The sequence below is a fragment of the Thamnophis elegans genome, chromosome 4 (genome assembly GCF_009769535.1).
Source record: "Thamnophis elegans isolate rThaEle1 chromosome 4, rThaEle1.pri, whole genome shotgun sequence".
Taxonomy (NCBI): Eukaryota; Metazoa; Chordata; class Lepidosauria; order Squamata; family Colubridae; genus Thamnophis; species Thamnophis elegans.
The window spans coordinates 130,131,101-130,153,740 of record NC_045544.1 but is presented as its reverse complement, the minus strand read 5'-3'; the positions used below and the strand labels follow the sequence as shown (position 1 = coordinate 130,153,740).

Below are 22,640 nucleotides of genomic sequence, written 5' to 3'. Positions count from 1 at the left end.
TTTCTTGTAAATGAACCGACTGAAGGAAGGAAATAAGAGGGAGAGGAGGATGAACCATCTTCCACCAGTCTCCTGCCTTCCATATTGTACCAGACTCGACCTCCTGTAACTCTGGTCTGCAAAGCCGCATTAGCTAGGAATTCTGGGATCTGAAGTCCCGACGTATCTTCAGGATACAAAACAAGGGGAAAGGCTATGGTTTTCAAAAGAAAGGGTAACGAATGACGGCGAGTTACAATACATACATCTTTTATTTTTTTAAAGACGGTTGAACAGAAGGAGCGACCGAGACGCGGCAGCAACCGCCTGAAACAGGCCGCGCGGGCTGCCGGGAGTTTGAGTCCCGCAAGCCGCCGGCTTCTTCCCCGTCGCAAGGCATGCCGGGAGGCGGGGCGCTTTAGCTTCCCCAAGATGGTGTCCTGCCTCCCGTCCCCTCCCCTCCCCGCACATGCGCAGTGCTTGAAGCGGGCCGAGCCTGCTCCCTCCTTAGCCTTTCTCGCTCCGGCTCCCTCCCTCCTTCCTTCCTGGCGGCCGGGGCGCCACTGACACGGCCGGGGCGGAAAAGCCAGTCGTTGTCACCGCCGCGAGGAGAAAGACAGAAGAAGGCCACCACCACCACCACCATCATCAACACCGCTGCCGCCGCCACCTTCGACGAAGCCGCCGCTTGCCGCCTTTGCTCCACCCCTCCTCCATCTTCTTTCTCCACACAAGCCGGTAAAAGAGACCGAGGAGGGGGGCCGAGACCCCTCCTCTGCCGGGGCGAAACCGCCGCTGCTCCTCACCTCGCGGGAGGGGCCGAAACCGCCACTTGGTCACACACACAGAAAGCAAAGCCCCGAGCCGGTGGATGGGAGCGGCCTCGCAGGCAGCAGCACCACCACCACCACCCGCGGCTCCTCGGGTAAGGCCGGCCTCAGTCCTGAGGGAGGGGCGGCGGCTTGGGTATGGGTTATGGGGGGAGGGGGAAAAGGAAGCTGGCGCGGGGCGTCGAGCTCCGCTTCTGCAAGGGCTTCGAGGCGGTAGGCCCCGGCGGCCGCTCCTCCCTCGCCCGCTGCTTTCCAGCTCGCTCTCAAAATGGCCGCCGCGCCCGTTGAGGTGGGGGGGGGAGGAAGGGGCGGGGGGGGGAGGATGAGGAACATGAGGGGGGGCTCAGCTCGGCACCCCCCTTTCTTGCCCCGCACCGCCATGCGATGAGGGGAAGGTGGGGGGGAACGGAGGTCTCAGACGCCCCCTCGGCTCCAACGCCTGCGCTCCATCCTCCTCGGATCGCAGCGACTTGGAGGTACCGTCATTGACTCGGTCGCGGCGGGGGAAGGATGTGTGTGTGTGTCGGTATTGTGGGGAGGGGGGAGACTTGAGGTCTCGCGCACTCGTGGGGGGAGGGCTTCTCCCCCCTCCCTCACCCACACATCTTTCTTTCTCCGGGCTCGCCTTTCTCTCGCTGCTGTCATTTGCCGACGGGGCGTCCTTTTTTTTTTGCACGCCGCCTCTCCCCCCGCCCCCCTCGGCCCGCATTTCCCCGCTGCCTGGGCGAGGAGAGGGGACGGATGCTTTTTTGGGACTACAACTCCTATCAGCCTGGCCGAGCGATCGTGGGGGTCTCCTTGTCTGGGTCTTTACAAAACAACCCCAAAACCCCGGGTTATCTTTCCTGTCTTTTCAGAGCTCTTACAATGGATGGGGCTCTACTATAACAATCCTCCTTGCTTCTGATTCGCCCCCCCCCCCCCAAAAAAAAATCCCGGCTTCTGTTTGTTCTGGCCTTATTGGCCCACTTCCCAGCCTCCCTCTTTTTTTCCCCCTCTGGGTGATTCTGGGAAAGTGTGGCTGGGTGTGAAGGGAAGGTTGAGAAAAAGGGGTTAAGGCAGTGGTTCCCAACCTTTTTTGGGCGCCCCGGGCCCACCTAAGCATCTCTAAAATCCTGATACCCCCCTTCCATATAATTCTTACTTTACTCAAAAAAGTGAACACTACTCATGTGGAGGAAGCCTAAAAGGCTACTGACTTGGTTTAAACAAGGTTCAAATTGCCCCCATTACAAATCAAATTGCCTCCCTGTGGGGCGTGGGGCCCACGTTGGGAACCACTGGGTTAAGATTTTGTGTGGAGATGGTATTCCCCCCCCTTCTTGTGTTGCCCCACATCTTTTTGTCTTAAACAGACTCCCCCCCCCCAATTTTCCCTTTCCCAGGTTCTCTGACTTACACCTTTCTCTCCTCATTCATCCTACATGCACCATTCCTTCATCCTTCATCCTCCTCTTCCGTATTTGTCTTACCCTGCATATGTTTCCTTCTTCCTTGAATCCTTTTGCCACCCACTTTTTTGCTTTTTCTACTCTTTATTGACCAGATCTTTTATTTTCCCTCATTCGTTCATACCATAGACAGCAGCTCTATTTTTCTTTTTAAAAAAAAAAGCTTTCTGTGCATCTCTCTTGCTCTACACAAAGCAGCTTCCACATTTTTTTATTCCATCTGGCTCTCCTCCACCACTGACCCCATCTTATGGGATGACTTATATCTTGCTTCCATCTATCAGCCTTTCAATAAGGTGTAGATGAGTGTCATGACCCATATGCATAGGTGTCTAGTAGAGTGCCCTTTTTCAGTCTGTAATGGGATTAAGGTTATTTTCTCTTTCATTTTATCTGTCTTTCTTTTTTAAAGAGAGGTAGATAAGTGACATTTTGAATAGGATTGTAGATGTCCCTTGTTGCTCCTGGGGGCTTAAATATCCCTTATCACTCTCATATATACCTTTTTGGCAAGGAATATTTCCCCACTTTCTAATAGTATGTCTATTAGAAAGACATGGGTCTCCCAATTTCTGCATTTCTTTAGAAAGTACAATATTCTATGTGTATGTGAGGATACATCTTATCTTTTGAATACAAGAATACAACAGCCCTTTTCTCCTTACCTTGCTTCCTATGATAGGTAACAGGTAACCTTTAACTTTAGAAAAAGTCCTTTATCAGTATATAACCCTTTTAAGAGATAGCTATTATCTTCTTTTAAAAGGTTTCCAAGGTTTGAGAGAGAGACTTGTATTTTATATCATATGTTCTGATGTAACTTGGAACATGTTTTGCATTCACCCAGAATTCCACTTCAGCTTAAATATACTGTAAGTGTATTGTTTCCTTTTCCATTCCTCAAGCCCCTCAGCTGTATCACATACAATCCTATTTCACTGCATTTCTCCTCCCCTTCTGTACACACCTCTTCTTTCTTTACCTAATTAAGTAGTAAGAGATGGCCATCTTCCACTATTTACTCTCAGAACCCCCTTACTCGCTTACCTTTGAGGACTTAATTTGCCAATATCCTCTGTTTTCCATCCCTACAGCCTTTCTGTTTCATCTGTTTCCCAGGGCTTTTTATTTATTTATTTTTCATCTTGCAACTGCTTTGTCACTCTGAAATCATATTTCACTGCCCTGCTTCTAGGCCTTCTGCTTCCCGGCATTGGCGTTTTTAACTCCTAGCACAGTAAGCGCACCTTAGTGCATCAGCGGAGACTATTATAGTCAGCTATTCCCAGCTTCCTTAAACTAGTATGCAACCTTTCCCAAGTAGCCCCTTATTTTTTTTTGACATATCTGTATTATGTGTTGCTTCAGCTTTCTGTAAACTCCACATAATCAGACCTACATCTACCACGGCTGTATTGGTTGTCACTCAGCCCGTTTTTCCTGCATCTTCCACTCCCAATGCTCCAGTTCCATACTTTGCCATCCTGTAATTTAGTCTCGCCTTCCTATTTTCCTCCTGCACATAGTCTGTTAATTTTTTTTCAGCCCAGTGTTTCCATTAGCTTTGTTTCCCAGCCCATAGACCTAGCATGCTGCAGTACTATACCTAGCTCCATATTTTTAAGGGGTCTTCGCTGTGTTTATCATCACCTCTCTTACTTGGCTATCTGGGTTTCTTAGTAGGTTTTTTTTCTCACGGTGAGTTAGCAATAAACGAGCGTTGAGGAGTTTAAACTAAGGTGACTGTTACAAGCAAAATAAAGAAGGGTGGTCTGGTTAAGAAAGGATGTACCCCCGTGTTCCTTTTTCATCCACCCTCTTGCTTTTGTTTATAAACTTCTTCCTTTTTTAAAAAATGGGAGGAGATTGATTGTTTGTAAGGTGGCACAACTGTTTAAGCAAATAAACAGAAGAGCTAAAGGTTAATGTGTTGGTGTGCTATAATAAAGGGCCTGAGGATTTCAAAATACAGAGCCGTCTGACAGCTCTAATCTGGTCTTCCAACAAGAGGCCCTTTTTCCCACCCGTCTCCCTGCAGTGACTGAGCAAGAGAAAAATCATTGATAGGAGGTGGCTCAAAGCTTCAGATTGAACCGCAGCAAAAATGGGAGGAGGATGTAGTGGAAGATAAAGAATAGGGAGATGAGATTCCACACGTTTGGGGCTAACGTTTTATTGCTACTATTTTAAGGATTCAGTGGTTCTTTTTAAAAAAAACATCTCCTGCTTTGATTGCATAAGGGGAAGGGGAGATAATAATATTGGTAAAAGGTCTTTTTCCCTGGAACTTGTTCAAAAAGGAGCTTTTAAAATATTACATTCTGTGTTGTCTTTCATTCCTGACCTCTGGGGAAGAGCTGATGTGGCCTGTAGCTTTTATAAAATACATATATATTAATACTATTGCACTTGGTTGGTTTTGCCTTGCCTTGATAACAAAAATCTCTCTTGCTAATGCTGCAGTAGGATTTGATTGTTGCAGTTTAACTTATTTGGCAGTTAATTTTCTAGTTGGTCACTAAAATCTATTTGCGTATACATCTTTGTGTAACATGTGGAATGGCATCTCCTTGTAGAGATATATTTGTAGGTTATACCGGTCAGTGCATATGCACACACAGTAATGTGTGTGAAAAGTGGCCTTGATCTCCATTTTCAGATTTATTGCTAAATATATATATATTGTAATTAAATTGTCAGAGCAGATACCCAGTTATATTCAAAGTAGTTCAGAATATTCTTGCAATAATTGAGATGCTGAACAAAGGAAGCATTTTTTAACCGTGGTTTTTTTCATCAGAAAGCTAGTTCGTCAGGAATGTTTTTGTTGTTCTTGTTCGGTTGGATTGTATTTGTGGAGGGCGAGTACAGCCTTTGAGCGAAGGAGAAACTGGGTGGAGTAAGGCAGAAGCTGTGAAACACAGCTAGATACCCTTTCATAGCATTCCCCCTTCTGCTTGTGTTTTTGCCCGGTGGAGGGAATAGTAATTGCAGTAACAATGAAGTCTGTTCTTTAGGGAGGAGTCTAGTGATGCAGAAATCAGATGAATGTAGGATTCTGTATTTGTTTTTTTCCTCCTTTAGGGTGGATCTTGATTTGTCTGGCATTAAAGTAACCAGCCACTGTTAGAAAGCAGGGATATTCTTTGAGCAGCCTCAGGAAAATTGGCCTGGATTTTTTTCTTTCTTCACTTGTTCACCTGATGTTAAGTAGTTCAGTATGAAATTAAAGATCAAAATGTTATTTACTTAAAAGACTATGTCATATTTCCATATTGTCAGTTTGTACTTTCATTGATTCACACACGCTAGATAGGTTTCAGAACTGCAGCTATGCCTCCTTGTCGTGACTGAATTGAGTGTAGTCATGAGATAGTAATTTTAGGTGCTGGTTGCTAATGCCTCACACAGTTTAAAAGAGCTTGTCCAAATGCAGGATAAAGGGCGTGGGCAATGGAATGGTAAACAAAATATTTCTTTTTTCTTTATACTTTATACATGCCTAATGAAGGATGGTGTATTTTTTAATTGAAATTCAATCTTTGTCATGGAAGATTCAGTTCTTAAGGGTGAAAATACATAGATTTCATTCGACCAAGCTGAATAATTTGATTCTTTTCAATATAGAGTATCATGGATCAGTACGTAAGTTGTAAAAATCTGTTGTGGAATTTAATCAATGGCGTGTGGGGTGGAGTTGTTTGCTAGGATGCCCCACACCACAGGATAACACTAAGATAACAAAGCACATTGACCTTGAGATTTGTATTCTCTTATTGAGCTTGACAAGAAGAAAAGTGTGTATGGGTGGGCAAAAAAGGAATTTGAGAGTTATTAAATACTATGGAAATTTTTTTAAAAAAAATATTACAATTTCAAATATTCCATAGTTGATTACATAGATTACTTCCTTTGGTCCGACGCACTTTCTTTTGATGCAATATTTAGATTGTACTTTTTATTTTCTGTATTATGCAGTAGAAAACCTCAGGCTGCCAGGCAACCATGTGGCCTTTAAAAGCTTTGGATGCAACCTCCAGAGATCTCCAAAAGTTGTTACCAATTTGTAATCTTAATGTGGCAGAAGGGGGGGGGGGACTATTAAATATATGCTAAAGAGTAATTGAATTAACTATTTAAATTAAATTGGAAAAGACAGCTGTTAAAGAAGTGGGTGCCTTTTAAATTTTCTAAATAAATAATTAAGTTACGTAAATAAAAAAACTCAGTTTCTGTCAAGATAGATTTGATTTAAATCTCTAAACACAATTTATTCACTAAGGGAGATTCTTTAATGATTTATAGTAAGTGTTTATTTTTGTTTGACATAACATGAATGCTGCCTATATCTTTTTCTTATCTGAAATTATTTGTAGGTTTTAGTTTCAGAAGGTATTGCAGTAATTCGTTATCTACATATTTGTGGCATCATTAAGGCCTGAATCAGCTTATTTATTTATTGTAGGTATTTAATGATCTTTTTGTAGTATTGTGTATTGTTACATAACAACAACCATCACCAGATATTAAATTGTATTAATTGTACTGCATTTTGCATAGGTTTTGTATAATTTTGTCTTTTTAATAAATTGCCCAAAGTTAACCTGTGATACGATGGGCTCCCAAGACATTTTTAAAATAAATAAATAAACAAATAAATAAATGTTATTGCACTGTTCCTTCCTTTTGCATTTTTAGCGAGTCTTTAGTTAATACTGGTAGGTCTCCATGGTAGCAAATAAGATATTATATTTAGAAGTTATGATCATAGTTTTACAGTTGAATTCTTAATATTTTAGATAAGGTTTTAAGAAATAAGTTCAATTTAGATTTTTGAAAAATCCATAAAAATATTTTTAAATTGGTTTTTGTCCTGGGTGCTGCAGACACTGCTTTGAAGTGCAGCCTTTCATATAGCACTTAAAGGCCAAGGGTTTTAATGTGGATGACAGTATGTATCCCTGTGATGTCTCCATAATATGCCTTAATTATGCCTCTCTCTGCTTAGGTATTGTTTTTTTCCTTGTGTTTACTATAGACTTGGATGGTTTTACAATTGATTATTTTGTCTTTTCTCTGTTTTAGAACATTTTTAATGGATACATCTTTCAAATGTTTTGGTCTGATTACTTGTTTAAAATATACTAACTTTTATGTTACACAGGTTACTGTTTTTCTACAATTCACTAATTTCATCTGAATACTTTTTCATGGATGCCAATTCATGCAGACTGATTGCATGGATTCTCTTTTAACTGGCCTAAGGCACTAGCATTCAGAGAAATACAAAGTTGAACTCTTTGTCCCAACCCCACTCCATCCCTACTGATAGGTAGATTATTTGTGATGTGACATGGCAAATAAGGAACAAAGGTCCTGATCAACTAGCTTTACTATAATAACCTTATCTTGGATATGAGGTTGAAATGATACCACAAGACTTAATTATGTGCTGATATTCAAGTAAGAAGCACTGCCCATGAATGAAATGAATGAATAATGAAAGAGTGGATCCCAATTAATATGAAAATATTTCTGGTTTGTGTGATGCTGTATTTTTAGGTAATTTTAATTCAGCTTCTTGGGAACTATTCTAAATCTCTATGATTCATCTTTTCCTTTGAAGCAGCTCTGTAAGATAGGTCACAGATACAGCTAGTAGTGCTTTCTAAATTATTTTATATGGAGCTTTCTCGCTACAAGGTAAAATTGTACTATTGTAATCTGGGGATTGAAAGATGATGCAAGACTTTGTAGAGAATAAAATAAAACACTAAATTTTGTATGAACTACACCATTTCTTAATTTATCTTTGCTTACCATTTTAAGACAATCCTTTAATTACTGCCCCTGTCTACCCGTATAAATTTGTGATATGGCAAACATATTCCGTATGAATACTTCTAATTCTTTATTAAAGTTTATTTCAGAGAATGATTATGGAATATAATACATAAATGTCATGTAGGTCAGTTAAAGGCAGGTTAAAAAATAATGACTTCTTTTTTGTTAAGCAATTATTTTTTATTTGTGGTTTAGTCCCCGTCATGTTTCCAATACATAACCTTCCAAGACACACAACTCAGGATTTATTGGTTAAAAATTGTCTACTGAACCCTGAAAGAAGAATACCATGTAAGAGGTTGTGATTAAAAATGCTTGCTTTTTGTAAAGATCTGAAAATGTTTATTTGGTCTTAAATGTTATTAAATACTTCTCTTTTTAAAAAGTACGTACTTTAGTCTAACACTGTTTACAGATTAGCCACTTAAAATTTTATAGTGGGGATGGTAGAATCAAACCTAGAATGATTAATGAGAAATTAAAAATGATAATATATCAGAATAGGATAGTCCAGTTATGTCCTTTTATCTTGTATGTTACCAGACTGGAATTCCACTTAAATTCTTATAAATTAAGAAAAAAATGCATATCACAGATGATCTAATAAGTTCAAGGTTATGTCCTTTAATCAGATGGACATTGGTAAATAAGTATAAGTATAACCTTGTCATTGTACTTAAATACAACGAAATTTGTTTTAACCTCACTGGTGCAAAATTATAACAGAAACGAAAAAAGAAAGAAAAAGGAAAAAAAAACTAGCGTGTGCATGGAATGATTGTGGTTGTATTTAAAAGTCTCATAGCCCAAGGATAGAAACTATCTTTAAACATGTTTGTTCGGCTGGCTATACTTTGATGTCTTCTGCCTGATGGTAGAAGTGCAAAGAGACACTGACCAGGGTGTGAATCATCTCTGAGTATCTTCCTTTGCTAAAGCAGCGAGATCTGGCGATATCATCCAGTTGTGTCAGAGGGCAACCAATGGTTTCTTGTGCCGAATTGATCACTGTGGACTTGAGTTTCTATTTTGAAAGTTGTTTATTAACCTAAACTTATCTGGTCTAGTGAGATACTTGTAGCATATGCATAGTATTGAAAATTAAGATGAGATTCCAGATTAGCTCATGTTGGCCTAACCTAGGCGGTCATTATGTTATACAAGAGGAAAAATAAATACTCACTAGGAGTTTCTGCGAGACTTGATTAATAAAAATGAAGCTTCACTTAATGAAAATAAAAGCAGAAATAAGAATGTTTTCATCCAAGATTAGCCATGTAATAACAGTATGGTAAATGAAATTTATGTTATATTGTCTATTAAAAGAATAGGATAGGCATAATTGTTCAAATTATATTAATTACTAAATTGAAACATAAGGGATTGGTCATTTTCTACATATATTGTATTTCATATTTCTATGCACATACAAAGATGCCAACCAATATTAATTACTTGAAGGTGGAAGATGCAGATCCATATATTTTTGTTGCATAAAATAGGATAGAATAAGATAGAATTGCATCACAAAAGTACCTTTTCACAACTTTTCCGGATACAGATGTTTCTCTATAAGAAGAGGTATCTGTGTTTCTTGATAGTTATGCTTATTTCTAATTTGAGAAATGAATTTCTGTCTCTGTAGTTAGTATAAACTAAATTTAATCTAATGTTTTCATTAAACCACAGTATATCAGCTTTACCACATAGAGCTGCCAGAAGAGTAAAAGCAATGCTGAGTTCCTTGTGGGAAGAACAGTATAGAGATATTTTAAATGCATTTATAATGAAAAAAGTTTCTTTTGACAAGCATGAATAGAAATACCTTATTAATATTTGAAAAACTGCAATGCCAGAAGAGAGATATTGTGATTATTAAACATGTCCATCTTCACAACTGAACATCCTGTGTGAGGAGACTGATTAAAATATTCTACTTCTCGATCAGTGATTAAAGCAATCAAATTTTCGTTCCTGGGTTTATTTATATATTTATTAAACAAATGTATACACCCACCCAATTCTTAGGCTTAGAACAGAGGTGTCAAACTCGCATTGTCCCAGCAGCATCACCTGATGTATTGCGCCTTTTTCCCCCTTTACTAAACTGGGCAGGGGTGGGGCCAGCATGTGACGCATTTGGCCCATGGGGCCACGAGTTTGACACCCCTGGCTTAGAACATTAAAAATCCGTAGTATCTTCTATTCTTTTTTCCAATATATTTTAGACTGTTTTTGTTAAAGATTTATACCGTGTATGGGTTCTGGGAAGTCGGGTGAGGGAAGGCTGGGGGGTGGGGTTGGGGGGGAGGGAGGGATATATATCAGGTTTGATGAGAGGTGTTAGATTTTAATGTAATTTGATTCCACATGTATACTGTCTTTTCTTATTTTTTTCTTCAAAACTAGGATATGTTAAGTATATTGATATGGAAGTGGAAATACACCAATGAGAGGAAGAGTGGGAAACAGAAGGGAGAAGAAAGATGGGAAGAGAGGCATAGGAGAGAGGGTAAGGGGGGAAGATGAGGAGGATGAGGATAAGGAGGAGTGGAATGTAGAGAGAGGAGAAGGAGAAAGGAAGGGGAAGTAGAGTAGGAAAGGATGATGGAGGGAAGATAGGAAGTAGGAGAGAGGTAGAAGAAAGAGGTGTATGGAGAGCAGAAGAGCTAATAATGGGTTTTAACTTTTTGGCGTTGATGACAAGAGGAACTGATGTAATCATTATTTAATACTATATGATACTGGCTATGTATAGTATGCATATGATTGTATGTTATGAAAATGGAAATAAAATATGTTTATATAAAAAAAATCCGTAGTATAAAACAGGGAGCCCTAAAATATCTAAAACACATACACACAGCATATGGTAACAAAAACAATCAAACCAGTGATTTGATTGGCGCATCGTATCAACGTAAGGTCCCAGGTCTGCTGACAGAACCATCTCTTCTGTGGGGAACAGCTTGCCCTGCCTTCCCACTCCTGTGGGCGGGGTAGACATTACTGGGGAAAGGCAGTCCTTCATATAACCTGGCCCCAAGCCATACAGGGGTTCAAAGGTGATAACCAGCATCTTGAAGTGCACCAGAAGCAAATTGGCAGCCAATACAGCTCCCACAAAAGAGATGACAAATGCACAAATCTGGGCTCCCTCAAAACTGCTGGCCACTATGTTTTGAAACAACTGAAGCTTCTGGATGCTCTTCAAGGGCAGCCCCTCTAGAACCCATTACAGTAGTCCAAATAGGAGTGATTATTGGCCATGGTGCCCATTTTAAAAAAAAAATGTATGTATGATGCTCTAAAGCAGTGGTTCTCAACCTGTGGGTCAGGACCCCTTTGGGGGTCGAACGACCCTTTCACAGGGGTCGCCTAAGACCATTGGAAAACACATATTTTCGATGGTCTTAGGAACTGAGACACCAATTTTATGGTTGGGGGTCACCATAACATGAGGAACTGTATTAAAGGGTCACGGCATTGGGAAGGTTGAGAACTACTGATCAAAAGCAAACGTTTGGTCATTGTTAAACATTAATTGCTGAAACTGGACTTCAATGCCTTTTTGAGCTTTGATCACACTATAACTGCAATTTATAATGGAGGGATGTCCATACAGCATCAAACGTTATAGAATAATTCTTGTGATAATGCTACAATTCTCTCTAGTCTAGTGCAACTTTCTTCAACCTGGTTCTTTCCAGATGTGCTGGGCTATACTTCTTCTTATCTCAACTTGTACATGTTTTGTATATATGGGCTAGGTTATTGGGCATTGAAACTCACACAGTGCAAGAAGTCTGTTCCAGGGCAACCAACCTAGTATATTCTCCAAAGCAAGATATTTTATTATTCTATAGCCAATCCCATTAATTCAGTCGATCCAGATGAGTGAGCTGTGTAGTAGTCATGAATTATGGGACTTGCTAGCAGACTTAAAGGGAGGGTTAAAATTCCTTCCTCAATGAATCAAGAGAAAATTCTAGCATGACGAACATTAGATACTGTATGTATATACTTCGAGGCATGTGAGCTATATACAATGGATTAATTGCATAGAAATTTAACATTTCTTTGTCCTCACCATCCATACTACCTAATGGATACAAAAAACCTTCCCTTTGTAGCAGTAATAAAGAAAACCAGCATGATGCAGTTGTTTAGTTGCTGGATTAGGAGTGTGGGAACCCAGCTAGGGGTGTGTGACCTTGAGCCAGTTACAAGTTTTGTAACCAGAAGGTTGCGTGGAAAAATAGGAAAAAGGAGCACTATTGAAAGGTGGAATATAAATTTAATAAATAAAAAACAAACATTTTGCATAGAAATCAATAATCTATTTGATTTCCTTTATCACAATGGAAGCCACTGTGTTTTTAAGTCCAATGTACTAATAATATAGCTATAAAATTAAAGAAAGATTATCTACTGTATATATACACTTCTCTTTAGATAACAATTGATTAAATACAAATCTTTTCTAGTTACAAATAGTCCTTGACTTTGAACAGTCAGTAAACGGATGGTTGAAGTTACACTGGCATTGAAAAAAAATTGCATTTATGACTGTGCAGCAACCCCAAGCTCATACGATCAGATTTTTGGTGCTTGGCAACTGGCATGTATTCACGGCTGTAGCCCAAAACTAGGTAATTGTCATTTGCAACCTTCCCAGCTAGCTTCTAACTGAAGCAAGTCAATGGGGGAAGCTGGATTCACTTAAAAACCATGTGATTCACTTAAATGGTCATAAAATTGGAGGTCACTCACTTAACAGTCTTGCTTAACAATGGAAATTCTGGCTCCAGTTTTAGTCATAAACTGAGACATACCTATATTACAAACCATATTTTAAATGTAGAACTTAATAAATATTTGTCAACTCATAATCCCTCCTCACCCCTTTGATATTCCTATTGTTTTATAGATTCTTGCTGTTTCAGTTGAGGAAATGCTACCTCTGAGAAAAAATCTACAAGCAAATATTTTTTAAAGGACTGTTTAATTTGTGGCAATATTGTATTTATCCAAAAAAAAAGTATTATTGAATTTCACCTTAAATACAGCTGGAATATTATCCTGCATTGATTTTCCATCACAATTGTAGATCGACAGGGCTTTTCCTATCTTCTGCCTCAAATGAGAATAAAGACACTTGTCTGGAGTCTCAAAATCATAGATTTGGAACCATCTATAGATCTAGCTATAGATCTATTTAGATAATCAATTCTGAGCCCTCTTTTTTGTACCGAAAATCAGATTTACAGTAGGTGGCTATTCAATCGCTGTTTGAACTCATCCAATGAAAGACCACCTACCATCACACTGGATAATCAACCCCATTGTGATTAATTTCTTTATTTCTAACATCTTTATTTCCAACATCTTTATTTCCCTTCTATGATCTTGTCCCACTTTATATGAATCATCCTCTAAAGCAGTGGTTCCCAACCTTTTGGGCATCAGGGACTGGTTCTGTAGAGAGAGGTTTTTCCAGGGACCGGAGGGGGTGTGGTTTTATGTGCTGCCTGCATCCCACGGATGGGCTTCGCTTGTTTGCGCGACCCTGTTGCTGGCATGCCACAGCCCGGTGCCGATCCATGGATCAGGGTGGTGTTGGGTTTGGGGATCCTTGCTTTAAAGCATGTTGCCAAGAATTGAAGACAATACTTGAATTAGATTGTGACTATTGTAGGTTAAGGTTTAGGTTTATTAGATTTATATGCCGCCCTTTTCCCAAGGACTCAGGGCGGCGTACAACTTTAAAAGAAACACATAATACAAAAGTTAAAAAAATTAAATAGAATATCCCAAACAAACCCAATTAGAATTGACAATAACATTTTTTTAAAAAAATTCAAGTTAAAATTAACAATGATCAATAATTTATTTTGTTTTGTTCAGGCCAGGCTGGCTTGCTGGAAAAGCCAACTTTTTAGGGCGCGTCAGAAGGACTGGAGGTCGGGGATTATATGAAGCTCCGGGGGCAGCTCATTCCAGAGGGAAGGCGCTCCCATAGAGAAGGGTCTCCCCCTGGGGGTCGCTAGTCGACACTGTCTGGCCGACGGCACCCTGAGGAGGCCAACTCTGTGGGATTGCACTGGATTGTAGGGATGTGGTGGCTCAGTGGTTAAGATGCTGAGCTTGTTGATCAGAAGGGTCGGCAGTTCGAACCCCTAGTGCTGCATAACAGAGTGAGCTCCCGTTACTTGTCCCAGCTTCTGCCAACCTAGCAGCTCGAAAGCACATAAAAATGCAAGTAGAAAAATAGGGACCACCTTTGGTGGGAAGGTAACAGTGTTCCGTGCGCCTTTGGTGTTTAGTCATGCCAGCCTCATAACCACGGAGACGTCTTTGGACAGTGCTGGCTCTTTGGCGTTGAAACGGAGATGAGCATTGCCCCCTAGAGTCGGAAACAACTAGCACATATATGCGAGGGGAACCTTTATTGTAGAAGAAGGGTATCATTTCCCAAATATGTAACATTGTCCAGGGCCAGCCTTGGCTAACAGCAGGGCAGGAACTGGATTACCAGAAATCTGGTGATTCTGAAATTACACCAATTTTGATACTTGATGGATTGTAAGGTTAGAAGTTGTCATGGACTCATCACTCAGGATGATAGAGTATGCGGGTGGGGCGGCCAGGAGGCCCTTTACCAAATTAGACTGATATATCCGTTGCAACCTTATGGAAGTATAGGAGGCACTCCAGATGTCTCTTGGGCCTTGTTGTCTCTTGTTTGGATTACTGTAATTTAGTTATATGAGCCCTCCTTGGAGACCACCCATAAAGTTCAACTGTTGAAAATTGCAGTTGCCTGTATGCTAATTACAGCCACGTAACACCGTTGCCATGGGAGCTGCTTTGGCTACCTTTGTGTTCCCAAGTGCAAATAAAAATGCAGCCTGTCCCTATAAATTCTTCTATGGCTCAGGGCCTGGGTATCTCCAGGCGTGCCTTTTCCATCTTGTCTCTATCCAGTCTGAGTGAACAGAGAATACTGGCTGCCTGTTTTGGGGTGTGATTTAAAGAAATCTATTTTGGGGGGAGTTCCCCTCATTTGGAATAATCTTCCCACCCAAGGAAGGGTGGCTCCCTAACCACCTTTCAAAAGCTTGCTAAAACTTGGCTTCTTCAGAGGGTCTCGAGGGATTATGATTTTTTTCCCCTACAAATATACTTGGTTTCCCATTACTTATTGTTATATATTGTTAGAAATAATTGCTCTTTTATGTTACCATATTGCTGTTATGCGGATGACTTAGAGTCTTTTTAAAAGTGGTCTATAAATGCTATAAATAGATACAGTGTATACATTACTTGCCGAAGGGAATATCATTTAGCTCATTTTGTTCAAGAAACCTGAATGAAAGAATAATATCTTATGGCCTCTACACATCTATCTAGTGTTATTGATGACCTTGAATTAGGTAGAATCTCTATCGGCAATCTTTAAAATAATCTTTTTCACTGACAATGTTAGTGATTATGGAAAATATAGTTCAACTACAGTTTTAAAAAAATTCAAGAGGCTTTACAATATTTTCTAAGCAATTGGAAAAACGGATTCTGAAATATTTCCCATTATTTCCTTTTTTAAATTTATATTAAATTATTGAGATTTGACACAAAGTCTATTGTTGAAAATGTAAAATAAATTAACATGAAAATGAGAAGCTTTATAAGTGTAGGCAACCTTACATGAAGGATTAGAGGAAGTACAAATTGCTGATAGGCAGTATTTCAAATTCAGGAGTTATTGATTAGTGTTTCAGGTGGTTCACATTTTTCTGAAAAGTTATGCTTTTTAGTATCTGATACAGTTATAACCATAAATAATATCTTTTTTGTTTTGCTGTAATCTGTTTTTCTGAGTTCAAAAGAAATAGTCACCTCCACATGTTTGCAAAAGATACATCTCTGTTTTCGTTCCTTAAGCTTTAATAGCTTGTATTTTTTTTAATAAATATTAACATTTTAAAGCAAATTCAGTCTACAAATCTGTATTGTAAAGATAATACAAATCTGTATTATTCTTTACAGTTTTATCTGCCATAAGGTTCAACCAGTTATATAAGGAAGATTTTATTAAACAATATAGCTTTACAGTGATATAAAAATGAATATTGTATATATTTCAATTTTCCCACAAATTTACATTATTATTGTTTTTTAAAAGTAAACTTTTATTTTTCTGATCTCCAAAACATCTGATTGGTTTCAATTTGTTACATTAATTTAGTAATGTAATAAAACAAACAAGACAGCTAGTAAAGAGACAGAACTGTATATAAAACACCAAAAACCTCAATATTTTTCCTTTTCTATACTGTATTATGGAAGATGATTCTTTTTTTAAAAAGTGAATAAACCCCATTTTTGATCTCTTGCTTTTCTGTTTTCTGGTCACTCTTAATCATTATTATAGTTAGATAAAGAATACAGGTAGTCCTCAAATTAGGACCACACTTAACCTCCACAATTTCTTTTGTTAAGTAAGTTTTGCCCCATTTTACGACCTTTCTTGCCACAGTTGGTAAGTTAGTAACCCAAATGTCATAAATATGAATCAGTTGCCAAGCCTTTGAATTTTGATTGTATGATCATAGAGATGATGCAAAGATTGTAAGTGTGAGGAATGGTCATAAGTCACTTTTCTCAGTGTCGTAATTTTGAATGGTCAATAAATAAACTGTTGTAAGTTGAGGACTAACTATACTCTTTCTAATTACTATGACTAATTTTAGTGAAAGTCACCATTCCAGAATTGATTCCCATTTGATTAATGTTGAATCAGTTAATTAGGTGGATATTTTAACTGGATTTTGCTCTAGAAATTATGCTCTTTTAAACATGTTGAAGAAAATGGATAGAAGGGGTGAATGAAGAGAGACTTCAGCTGTTACATTCATGTGTGTAAACACAGCTGCTTTTTTTAAAGCTTAGAATCCAAGATCTGAATATGAACTGCAATTGACAAATCTACATACTACAGTAGTTTTTTTTAAAAAAAAAAAATTCTTCATTTCAACTGGTGCCACCCATTCTTTTATTAACATACATCTGTAGCATTTATACATAATTATTGAGTTTTAGGAACTATTAACTGTCTACAGCACAATTCTGAGCAAAATGAAATAAGTTTCATTGTATCAATTGTCCCAAATACTCATGTTTTAGGTTTTCATTTTGAAAGATATGATGAGATAATGCTATAGTAAGATACATGAAAGTATGGCTGCATATTGCTTGCCAACAGGCAGTTCTTTACAGTGTGTTTTTAATCATTTTAGTTTGTTCACGTGATTATTATTTTTTTTACTATATTTTTCTGCTTTTATGATCTTTATGATGAGGATTTGCCATAAATCACCGTTTTCAATGCCATCATAGCTTGCCTAACAAATGGTTGTAAGTTGACTTACATGTAGTCTGGGATTTATGAAAAAATTGTAACATTCACTGATAAGATCCAAGATCGTAGCTTCAGAAAGATTGCTTCATTAGGGATTTTCAGACCATTTCCTGGCAATTTAAAGAATAGCAAATATGTAGATGAGACAGCAATCAAAAGTATCTACAAAATAAACCAATAAATGTGTGTAATTTTGATGGAAGTCTATACTACAACAGGGCTTACCTGTAGAGATGTATTAATGTCATGATATAAATAAGGGCCAAACTTGGGAAGTGGTATTATGCCACATGGAATCTTTTAAGAAAACACTTTTAAGTGGAACTTGCAATCTTTATAAAATGTCTTCCAAAACAAATACTAAATGTTCATGACTGTATACAGGGAATTGTTGTTATATCCCCTATAACAGTGATGACGAACATTTTAGACACACGGGTGCCTAAACTGCGCACACATGCCCAAACTGAAAGGTTGGGCATGCGTGCAGAAATGTGCACAGGCACAGCAGAGACCCAAAGATCAGCTGGCTGGCGGAGGCGGGGCATCCCAACACCAGCAGCACGGCAAGAGGTAAGATCTTCTTTCATGAGCTTCTGTTTCATCATTTGCAGGGAAACAGAAGCTCACAAAAGAAACGCCATGGAGAGCTGAGCTGGGACGACAGCCCGCACTGGTTCCTTTGTTTTACTTTCTTGCCTGCTAATAAAAGATCAGAAGAGGGAAATGAAGTATGAAATAACTTTTAGATCATTCAAGAGTTATAATATGTATGTATTTATCAAATAGCTTGCCCATCACACAAGTGACTCACCACTACTAAAACTAGTAATTGCCTAGTTTTAAAGCAAATGAGGCATGGCTTATCAGAGCAGGGTTGTTATTAACATTACATGCTTAGATATGTCAAATTTAATTTGCTGTTTTTGATAAAATAGTTGTAGGATGCTTTTGAACTTTTTTTTTTTTACTATTCACCAAGTAGTATGTTAATGGAATTACAATGAGTGGCATTTAAACATATTTTTTTTAAAAAAATAAATTTGATTACACAACCTTTTTGTAGTAAAGAGGGATGTTTAGATTTTTAAAAGCCATTTCTTTGTTGATCAAATGCTACAGGTGATTGGCAGAAAATGCATTAGAGAATATTGCAAAATACTTAACAACTAATCTGAAATTGGGTTTTTATCAATTAATGTTAATCAAATATATTATCATTCCTCTAAGACTTTAGAGTGGTATAAAAACTTAACAACATTCACAATCATGAATAGAGAGAATAGATGTATACTATACAAAAAAGAAAAGGAGGGCAAACCAATATAATGAGGAATGTAAATAAGCATGCTAACCAGATCCATTCACTTTGTAAAATAAGATGTTTGCCAGGATCATGGATCAAGGTGTAACAGATTACTTTCTGAGATATATTAAGTGCCCTGATGGCCAATTTGGTTGGCCCACATGAAATTATTGTAAAGACCAGCTATCCTTGTATCCAAACATAAAAAGGTGGTGCTGGGGTCTTCGTGGGATGTTTAATCTGCCCTTCCACTCCATAATAGAACTGGAAATGGGAAGAAAAAAAGAAAATAAAGGTAGTCTTTGACTTGCAACCACAATTGAGCCCAGAATTTATGTTGTTAAGTGAGAAACTTGATAAGTGAATTTTGCCCCTTTTTATGACTTTTCTTGCCCCATTTGTTAAGTGAATTGCTGCAGTCGTTAAATTAGTATTATGGTTGTTAAGTGAATCTGGCCTCCTTATTAACTTTGCTTGTCAGAAGATCACAAAAGGGGATCACATGACTTCCGGGATCAACTGGGCAAATATGAATCCGTTGTCAAGGCAAATCATAAGACCATGGGAATGCTGCAGGGATCATAAGTGTAAAAAATGGTCATAAGTCACTTTTCAATGCCATTGTAACTTTGAATGGTCACTAAATGAACTGCTGTAAATTGTGGATTCCATGTAAATAATTTTTTTAAAAAAATATTGGGAACAATTGGTTTCTAGGGTTCTTTTACCAGGAAGGTGGGCTCTTGGCATACTAATAAAAATGTATTTTGGACGAAGTAGCTTGAGGAGGGCTGAATCCTGCTGAGATTGTAGATGAAAACCCTAAAGGGAAGATCTCAGAGACTTGCACACTATTAAAAGAAGTAGAAATGTTGATGAAATGGAGCCTATTAAACTACTCAGTGAAAAATCCAAAAGAACATAGGCTCATAAAGTTCATGGCCTTTGCTGCCGACATGGCTGTGGTCAGTGTGAGAAATCAGGTGAGCTGAACTCTTAGTGCAAGAAGGCAAATATAATGTAATCAATATACTTGAGGTCTGGTGGGATGACTCTTAAGATTGCAATACAGCAGTTGTAAAGAACAGGGTGAAATGGTAGAATTATTGTATTTTTCAGAGTATAAGACACATTCCCCCCCCTTCCCCCCCAAAAGTGGGTGGAAATGTCTGTGCATCTTAAACAGTGAATATTGTGGTGGGGGAGAGGGGGGTTGGTGCAGCGCCGATCAGCTGTTCTAGAACGGGCTGTGGTGGTGACGAATGGGCAGTGGCGGCGGCGATGGTGAACGGGTGGCAGTGAACGGGCCAGATGAATACCAGATGGATGCTGGGAGGCAGACACAGATTTTTTTTTCTTGTTTTCCTCCCCAAAAGCTAAGTGCATCTTATACTCCGGAGCATTTTATAATCCGAAAAATCCAGTAAATATTGTTATCAGAAGAAACACAGAATATCTATTTATTTTGAATGAGTTTAAATGTTCAGAGTCCGATGAACTGCATCCTGGTCATTGAAGAATTTGTCTGCGTTATCATTGGGAATTCAAGAGATAACTGGAAGATGATGATATCTTTAAGGAGCTGAAAGAAGGCTATGGGGATTAGGACTGATGATGTTACCTTGTTTGGTAATGAAATGTCTGCAAAACACCACCACCACCAAGCTCACAGAGCTGCACAGAACCCACAGTGGACTACTCAGCTTGATGTTGGTACCTGAGAAGATTCTAAAGAAGAATTCTGAATTGTTTTTAAGGAATTTATAGAGCATCAGTGTAATTATTGGAAGGAGCATCATTTTTTTTTTTCATGTTGAAGGTGGACATATCTATATATCGTATTTTTCAGGGTATAAGACGCTCTGAAGTAGAAGACACTCCGAAGTACAAGACGAACCTAGATTTTGGGGAGGAAAATAAGGCGAAAATATCTACCTCCCAGCAGCTTGCTTCCTTGCAACAAATAGCAAACAGTACAGACAATATACACTGTTTGAAGTGTTACATTTCAGACTATACTTGTACAGATGCTGTTAAAATTGAGGTGTTTTCTGGAAGTATAGTTGTTCTCTGCTATTTAAAAGAAGATACAATAGCATTGGGCCTTTTCAGATCAAGCATTTATTTTAAAAAGCTTCATTTTGTTAAGCTGTCTAGAACAATAATAAAGCAGTCTTTAAAAAAATAAGTCTAATAATTTGAACATTCTGTAGTAATGATGGCGAACCTATGGCACGCTGCCCTGTCAGCTGGCCAGCGCGCAGGTTCACCCTTTTTTAAAGCCATTTTTCGCCCTCCCCAGGCTCCAGAGGCTTTATAGGAGCCTGGGGAAGGCGAAAAGAGCCTCCCCCGCCCCCCGGAGGCCCTCCGGAGGCTTCATGAGCTTCCCTGAAGCCTCTGGAGCGCAAAAAACCAGCCCTGCGGGCAAACCGTAAGTTGAGGAACAGACTTCCGGTTTGCTTGGAGGGTTGTTTTGACTGCTCCGAAGGCTTCAGGGAAGCCTCCTAAAGGTCCCTGAAGCCTCCGGAGTGCTCAAAACGCCCCTCCGAGCAAAGCGGAAGTGACTTCTGGTTTGCTCGGAAGGTCGTTTTGACTGCTCCGGAGGCTTCAGGGAAGCCTCCTGAAGGTCCCTGAAGCCTCTGGAGGGCTTCCGGGGGGCGGGGGAGGCTGTTTTCACCCTCGCCAGGCTCCTACAAAGCCTCTGGAGCCTGGGGAGGGCGAAAAAAGCATGCAAAAAATGGGGGGGTCGCGCCTGTAGTGCATGCATGGGCACTGGGGGGGGTTGCACATTGCATTATGGGTGCAGCACGCCTGCACACGATCCCCCACTGCGCTCCCCCCATTTATGGCACGCGAGCCAAAAAAGGTTCGCCATCGCTGTAGGCATTTATAGTTATTGACTTCCTTGCAGCAAACAGCCTGATTAGCACAAGAAAAAAATAATCTGCCTCTTCCTCCCAGCAATTCGCCTCCTGGAGCAAACAGCAAGTTTCACTTTCAATTTCACCAGGGGCCTCCCAATCCTCAGCTGTTTCAGGCTGCAGGGATTGCAGCCAGGGATAGCCTATTGCAGCCGCTCCGAGCCCCATTTTCCCCGTTTGTTGCAAGGAGGTAAAATGCTGGGAGGCAGAAGCCAAATCGTTGGGACTGATGGGTGGGTGGGGCTACATTCAGTGTATAAGACGCACCCAAACTTTCACCCTCTTTTGGGGGGGGAAAGGTGTGTCTTATACTCCGAAAAATACAGTAATAGCATACTTCAGATAGTTGGATGGAAAATTTCAAGAGCTAACCTATAGCGTTTCAGTGGATAGGACACAAAAGTGTTACAGGAAGATACAGTCTAGTTAAACATTGAGAATATTTTTGTTGTGGAAGAATGTCTTAACGGGAATCCGGGACTCAGAAAGATAGTAAATTCCTTTTACTAGAAGCGCTGAGACATAAATTGGGGGCAGCCATCAATCATAGATGCTTTTATTTGGATGAAGTAGGGATTGGAGTTTATTTGCCTAAATGACCCCTTGCATCTTTCCTGTGAGGATGTCATCTGCATAATGATGATCTCCTGCAAATAAACTTGAATTATGAAATAGTATAATTATGCAAAGAAACTTTAGTCAAGTGCTGGACAAGTTTGTTGCATCAAGATCTGTTAAATTGATCTTACATTGTGTTTTCAGTTTGTGTAAAATATACATTTTTGCTATTTGAGAAAGTACATAATAGTACATAACTATTTTTACTTGGCAATAAGTTGATTTCCTGTCATAGGACACAGACTGAGAATTAAGGTTGTAGCTGAGCAT

At 39.3% G+C, this 22,640-nt stretch overlaps 1 protein-coding gene across 1 annotated transcript in view; it reads left to right on the top strand.

Moving 5' to 3' along the window:
* Positions 1–456: 456 nt before the first annotated feature.
* Positions 457–22,640, top strand: part of PAFAH1B1 (platelet activating factor acetylhydrolase 1b regulatory subunit 1) — a 58,577-nt gene continuing 36,393 nt past the window's right edge. The window contains exon 1 of the mRNA XM_032215060.1: positions 457–904. The gene's annotated coding sequence lies outside the window, so the exon portion shown is untranslated. The remainder of the gene's footprint in view (positions 905–22,640) is intronic.